This window comes from Caretta caretta, chromosome 2, assembly GCF_965140235.1.
Source record: "Caretta caretta isolate rCarCar2 chromosome 2, rCarCar1.hap1, whole genome shotgun sequence".
Taxonomy (NCBI): domain Eukaryota; kingdom Metazoa; phylum Chordata; order Testudines; family Cheloniidae; genus Caretta; species Caretta caretta.
This window is the reverse complement of record NC_134207.1, coordinates 2729576-2736747: the sequence shown is the minus strand read 5'-3', so window position 1 is coordinate 2736747 and position 7172 is coordinate 2729576.

Sequence of the window (7172 nt, the reverse complement as noted above, 5' to 3'; positions counted from 1 at the left end):
TGCTGGCTGTTCCTGATCACTTTCCTCTCATGTAAGTGCTTCAGGATTGATTCTTTGAGGACCTGCTCCATGATTTTTCCAGGGACTGAGGTGAGGCTGACTGGTCTGTAGTTCCCAGGATCCTCCTTCTTCCCTTTTTTAAAGATTGGCACTACATTAGCCTTTTTCCAGTCATCCGGGACTTCCCCGGTTCGCCACGAGTTTTCAAAGATAATGGCCAATGGCTCTGCAATCACAGCCGCCAATTCCTTCAGCACTTTCGGATGCAACTCGTCCGGCCCCATGGACTTGTGCACGTCCAGCTTTTCTAAATAGTCCCTAACCACCTCTATCTCCACAGAGGGCTGGCCATCTCTTCCCCATTTTGTGATGCCCAGCGCAGCAGTCTGGGAGCTGACCTTGTTAGTGAAAACAGAGGCAAAAAATGCATTGAGTACATTAGCTTTTTCCACATCCTCTGTCACTAGGTTGCCTCCCTCATTCAGTAAGGGGCCCACACTTTCCTTGGCTTTCTTCTTGTTGCCAACATACCTGAAGAAACCCTTCTTGTTACTCTTGACATCTCTTGACATCACCTTTCAATTCTTTATAACCCTTTTGGTCGCTAGCCTCCCAGCCTGGCAAAACAGCTGTGTCACTTCAGACTGGCGCCAGAAAGTCTTTCAAGTGTGCGTGTGTGTTTTTATCTAGGAAGCCGCTGTCACCTGCCTGTCCAGACCCCCCTGAATTTGGAGCATTATAGGCATATAAATAAATATTTTACTAGCCCAGTGTGCTCTCACGTCCCCTCACTGACCCAGGTTACATGTAGTGCTCAGAACATTTTTACCTAGTTGCTAAGTGTCTAGCACAAGGCAAGGGATGGAAATTCTTTTAAAGGTTCCAAAAACGATCACATATCTTAGCCAACATTAGTAGAATTTTATGGGAACCATAAGGGCGGCCAGTTCAAATCAATTATTTAAAACAAAACAAAACCCCTTGTTTTTATTTTCTCCATTCTTAATGCACTTGTTTCTTGTAAAGTGGATTCAGTGCAGTCAAAAAGGAGCAGAAATTCCTAAAGGCTCACGCCACAGCAAAAGCACAAATTAACTAGCACTCTGTAAAGGCACATTAAGGGTATCCACAGCTCCAGAACTCTCCAACAACAATAAGAGGAGGTGGGGGGCAGGCTCAGTCCCTGTGTAGACGTTCAGTCCTTGGCCTCTTAGCTGAAACGTCAACAAGGGTCTCAAAGAAGAAGGCCATATTGGTTAAAAAAATCCTGGTTGAGAGGGAAAGTAACAGCAGCTAGAAAACATGTGACAAAGCGCAGAAAGGGGAAGTTGATAAAGAATATAAATTAGAAACTAGGAATTTTAGCAAAAAGAAAAGGAGTACTTGTGGCACCTTAGAGACTAACCAATTTATTTGAGCATGAGCTTTCGTGAGCTACAGCTCACTTCATCAGATGCATACCGTGGAAACTGCAGCAGACTTTATATACACACAGAGAATATGAAACAATACCTCCTCCCACCCCACTGTCCTGCTGGTAATAGCTTATCTAAAGTGATCATCAGGTGGGCCATTTCCAGCACAAATCCAGGTTTTCTCACCCTCCACCCCCCCACACAAATTCACTCTCCTGCTGGTGCTAGCCCATCCAAAGTGACAACTCTTTACATAATCAAGTCGGGCTATTTCCTGCATAGATCCAGGTTTTCTCACATCCCCCCCACCCCCATACACACACAAACTCACTCTCCTGCTGGTAATAGCTCATCTAAACTGACCACTCTCCAAGTTTAAATCCAAGTTAAACCAGAACATCTGGGGGGGGGGGTAGGAAAAAACAAGAGGAAACAGGCTACCTTGCATAATGACTTAGCCACTCCCAGTCTCTATTTAAGCCTAAATTAATAGTATCCAATTTGCAAATGAATTCCAATTCAGCAGTTTCTCGCTGGAGTCTGGATTTGAAGTTTTTTTGTTTTAAGATAGCGACCTTCATGTCTGTGATTGCGTGACCAGAGAGATTGATAACACCATCCTGGCCACTATGGATGTAGAAGCCCTCTACACCAACATTCCACACAAAGATGGATTACAAGCCGTCAAGAACACTATCCCCGATAATGTCACGGCTAACCTGGTGGCTGAACTTTGTGACTTTGTCCTTACCCATAACTATTTCACATTTGGGGACAATGTATACCTTCAGATCAGCGGCACTGCTATGGGTACCCGCATGGCCCCACAGTATGCCAACATTTTTATGGCTGATTTAGAACAACGCTTCCTCAGCTCTCGTCCCCTAACGCCCCTACTCTACTTGCGCTATATTGATGACATCTTCATCATCTGGACCCATGGAAAAGAAGCCCTTGAGGAATTCCACCATGATTTCAACAATTTACATCCCACCACCAACCTCAGCCTGGTCCAGTCCACACAAGAGATCCACTTCCTGGACACTACAGTGCTAATAAACAATGGTCACATAAACACCACCCTATACCGGAAACCTACTGACCGCTATTCCTACCTACATGCCTCCAGCTTTCACCCTGACCACACCACACGATCCATCGTCTACAGCCAAGCTCTGTGATACAACCGCATTTGCTCCAACCCCTCAGACAGAGACAAACACCTACAAGATCTCTGTCAAGCTTTCTTACAACTACAATACCCACCTGCAGAAGTAAAGAAACAGATTGATAGAGCCAGAAGAGTTCCCAGAAGTCACCTACTACAGGACAGGCCTAACAAAGAAAATAACAGAACGCCACTAGCGGTCACCTTCAGCCCCCAACTAAAACCCCTCCAACGCATTATTAAGGATCTACAACCTATCCTAAAGGATGACCCAATACTCTCACAAGTCTTGGGAGACAGGCCAGTCCTTGCCTACAGACAGCCCCGCAACCTGAAGCAAATACTCACCAACAACCACATACCACACAACAGAACCACTAACCCAGGAACTTATCCTTGCAACAAAGCCCGTTGCCAATTGTGCCCACATATCTATTCAGGGGACACCATCACAGGGCCTAATAACATCAGCCACACTATCAGAGGCTCGTTCACCTGCACATCCACCAATGTGATATATGCCATCATGTGCCAGCAATGACCCTCTGCCATGTACATTGGTCAAACTGGACAGTCTCTACGTAAAAGAATAAATGGACACAAATCAGATGTCAAGAATTATAACATTCATAAACCAGTCGGAGAACACTTCAATCTCTCTGGTCACGCAATCACAGACATGAAGGTCGTTATCTTAAAACAAAAAAACTTCAAATCCAGACTCCAGCGAGAAACTGCTGAATTGGAATTCATTTGCAAATTGGATACTATTAATTTAGGCTTAAATAGAGACTGGGAGTGGCTAAGTCATTATGCAAGGTAGCCTGTTTCCTCTTGTTTTTTCCTACCCCCCCCCCCCCCAGATGTTCTGGTTTAACTTGGATTTAAACTTGGAGAGTGGTCAGTTTAGATGAGCTATTACCAGCAGGAGAGTGAGTTTGTGTGTGTATGGGGGTGGGGGGGATGTGAGAAAACCTGGATCTATGCAGGAAATAGCCCGACTTGATTATGTAAAGAGTTGTCACTTTGGATGGGCTAGCACCAGCAGGAGAGTGAATTTGTGTGGGGGGGTGGAGGGTGAGAAAACCTGGATTTGTGCTGGAAATGGCCCACCTGTTGATCACTTTAGATAAGCTATTACCAGCAGGACAGTGGGGTGGGAGGAGGTATTGTTTCATATTCTCTGTGTGTATATAAAGTCTGCTGCAGTTTCCACGGTAAACATCTGATGAAGTGAGCTGTAGCTCACGAAAGCTCATGCTCAAATAAATTGGTTAGTCTCTAAGGTGCCACAAGTCCTCCTTTTCTTTTTGCGAATACAGACTAACACGGCTGTTCCTCTGAAACCTAGGAATTTTAGAAAATTTATAAGGGAAGCACAAGGACACAAGAAGAAATCTATGGCCAGCAGAATTAAGGACAATAAGAAAGAGTATATTAGGAACAAAAATAATTGTCCATTCATTACTAGATGGAAATTATAGACTTATCAAGAATAATGCAGAAAAGGCAGAAGTGTTCAATAAATATTTTTGTTCTGTCAAAAAAAGATGTAGTCATCCCATATAATGCTCTTTCCAGTCCACTAGTCTCTCAGGAGGATGTTGAACAGTAGCTACTAAAGTTAGGCATTTAAAAACCAGCAGGTAATGTGCATACAAGAATTTTAAAAGAGCTGGCTGAGGTGCTCACTGCACCTTAATGTTGATTGTCAATGTTTTAGAACACCAGGAAAGTTACAGAAGACTAGAAGAAGTCTGATGTATGCCAATATTTAAAAAGGGTAAAAGGGATGACCAGGGTAACGAGAGGCCTGTCAATCTGACATCTATCCCAGGGAAGAGAGTGGAGCAGCTGATATAGTACTTGATTAATAAAGAATTAAAGGAGCGTGCTATAATTAATGCCAATCAACCTGGGTTTATGGAAAATAGATCCTGTCAAACTAACTTGATATTTTTTTTTATGAGATTATAAATTTGGTTGAAGAAGGTAAGAGTGTTGATGCAACATAAGCAGACTTTTGGGCATTCGCTTGATACGTCCTGACATTTTGATTAAAAAACTAGAATGATATGAAATGTAACTTGGTACACAGTGAATGGATGGAAAGCTGGCTAACCAATAGGTACCAACTGGTAATTGTAAACGTGGACTCATCCTTGAGCCGGTGGGTTTCTAGTGGGGTCCCACAGGGATCAGTTCTTGGCCCTACAGTAACATTTTTATCAATGAGCTGGAAGAAAACATAAAATCATTGCTGATAAAGTTTGCAGCTGACTCAAATTGGATGCGTGGGAAATAATGAAGAGGACACGTCATTGGCCCAGCGTGATCTGGGTCACTTAGTAAGCGAGGCACAAGCAAACAATGTGTGTTTTAATATGGTTAAATGTAAACGTATCCATCTGGGACCAAAGGCTGTCAGCCGTACTTACAGGGTAGGGGACTCTTTCCTGGAAAGAGCGACTCTGAAAAAGATGTGGGGTGGTGGTGGATAACCAGCTGAATGTGAGCTCCCAGAGTGATGCTGTGGCCAAAAGGGCGAATACGATCCTGGGAGATTGTCACGGAGTGTGGGGGAGTCCAGGCCCTGCACCCCTCTTCCTGGGATTCACTGAGACTCTCAGCCAGCCAGTAAAACAGAAGGTTTATTGGACAACAGGAACACAGTCCAAAACAGAGCTTGTGGGGTACACCCAGGACCCCTCAGTCAAGTCCTTCTGGGGGAGCAGGGAGCTTAGACCCCAGCCCCGGGGTTCCCTGCATTCCTCCACCCAGCACGAAACTGAAACTAAACCCCCCCAGCAGGCTCCCTTCTGCAGCCTCTGTTCACATTCCTGGGCAGAGGTGTTACCTCCCCCTCCCCCTCCTGGCTCAGGTGACAGGCTCTCAGGTCTCCCATCCCCAGGGCACATTCCCAGGTCAACACTCCCCCCTCCCTGCTGGGTCACATCGCTCCAGAGATACACACGGGAATCTCCAGGAGGGGCAGAGCGGTTATGTCACCTCTGTATATGGCCCTGGTGCAAGAGCTGCTGGGGTCCTGGGTCCAGTTCTGGCGTTCACGGTTCAAGAAGGACGCTGATAACTTGGGGAGGGGTCAGAGACGAGTCACGGGAACAATTACAGGGTTAGAAACCGGCCGTACAGCGAGAGACTCCAGGAGCGCCGTCTGCTTAACGTAACAAGGAGCTGGTCAAGGGGCGACTGGGTCACAGTCTAGGTGCCTGCGTGGGGAACACACATTTGATCGTGGGCCCGTCAGTCTAGCAGAGAGAGGTCTGACGCGAGCCGAAGGCTGGACGTTGAAGCGAGACAAATTCACGCTGGAAATAGGTCGCAGGTTTTTGACAGGGAGAGTAACTCACCACTGGAACAATTTCCCAAGGGTCTTGGTGGATTCTCCGTCACTGACAATCATAGAATCATAGAATATCAGGGTTGGAAGGGACCCCAGAAGGTCATCTAGTCCAACCCCCTGCTCGAAGCAGGACCAATTCCCAGTTAATCGTCGAACTCGGACGGGCTGTTTCTAAGAGCTCCGCTCTAGGGATGATTTGGGGGCAGGGCTCTGGCCTGTGTGCCACCGGAGATCAGAGGAGATGAGCCCCACGGGCCCTTCTGGCCTTGGCCTCTCGGTATCTATGGGAACCTCCCCTGCCAGGCTGCCAACAGGTAACGGCTGTGGCCATTCTCTGTGCCAGGTCCTTGCAAGCCAGGGGCCGAGAGCCCATGGGGCTTTGGGTGCCGGGTGCAGGACAGAGGCTTTCAGCTCTTGCCAGACGGCTGGCAGAAGGAGGCAGCACCAGCGAACCCTCCAGCCTGGCTGGCACCAGCGGAGGAGAGCAGGGCTCGGGTGGGGGTGTGTGTGGGGGGGTAACTGGGGGCTGGAAAGGCCGGTGCACCACAGCTCCCTTCGAGGCAGGACTGCAAGACAGCCACAGCCTCGTCCGCACCCCTCACCAGCCATGCAAACCCTGCCCCAGGCTGCACCCAATGCCCCTCCCCGACCCCACCCTCCTCCTTCCACCTGCACAGTGACCCCTGCCAGGACCAGGGCAAATGCTCCCCTGGCACAGCTGTGCCCCATGGGGTGCTGAGACCCCCAGCTCCCCCCACCCCCAGCCCTGCTCGGTGAGGCCATGAGCCCAGCTGGCTGTCCTGTAACACATGCCTGGACCCCGGGCCTCTGCTCAGGGCCCTTCCTCCACCCGGCCCCAGGCAGCTGCAGCCTCCACCTCCTGGCACGGCTCACAGGCTGCTCTGCAGCCCCACTGCACCCAGAGGCACCCTGCGTCCGAGACTGCCACAGGGTCAGACTGGCCCAGCCAGACCCTCACCCTCTGAGCCATGGGTGCACGGCCCCCATGACATGCCAGCAGGGCAGGGGCTGCCTGGGGCACCCATCCACCAGCGCAGCTCTGGGCAGCTGCTCCTGGCTCTGCTCAACCCGGCTCTGGGCTCACGCCGCTGTCCTCCTCCCAAGTTTAAACCCCACTCACCCCAGCCGGACACGGCCGCCCCAGGGCCAGGGGGACTCGCCTATGATCGGGGCTGCCAGACGGCTGGAGCCCATGTAGAAGCAC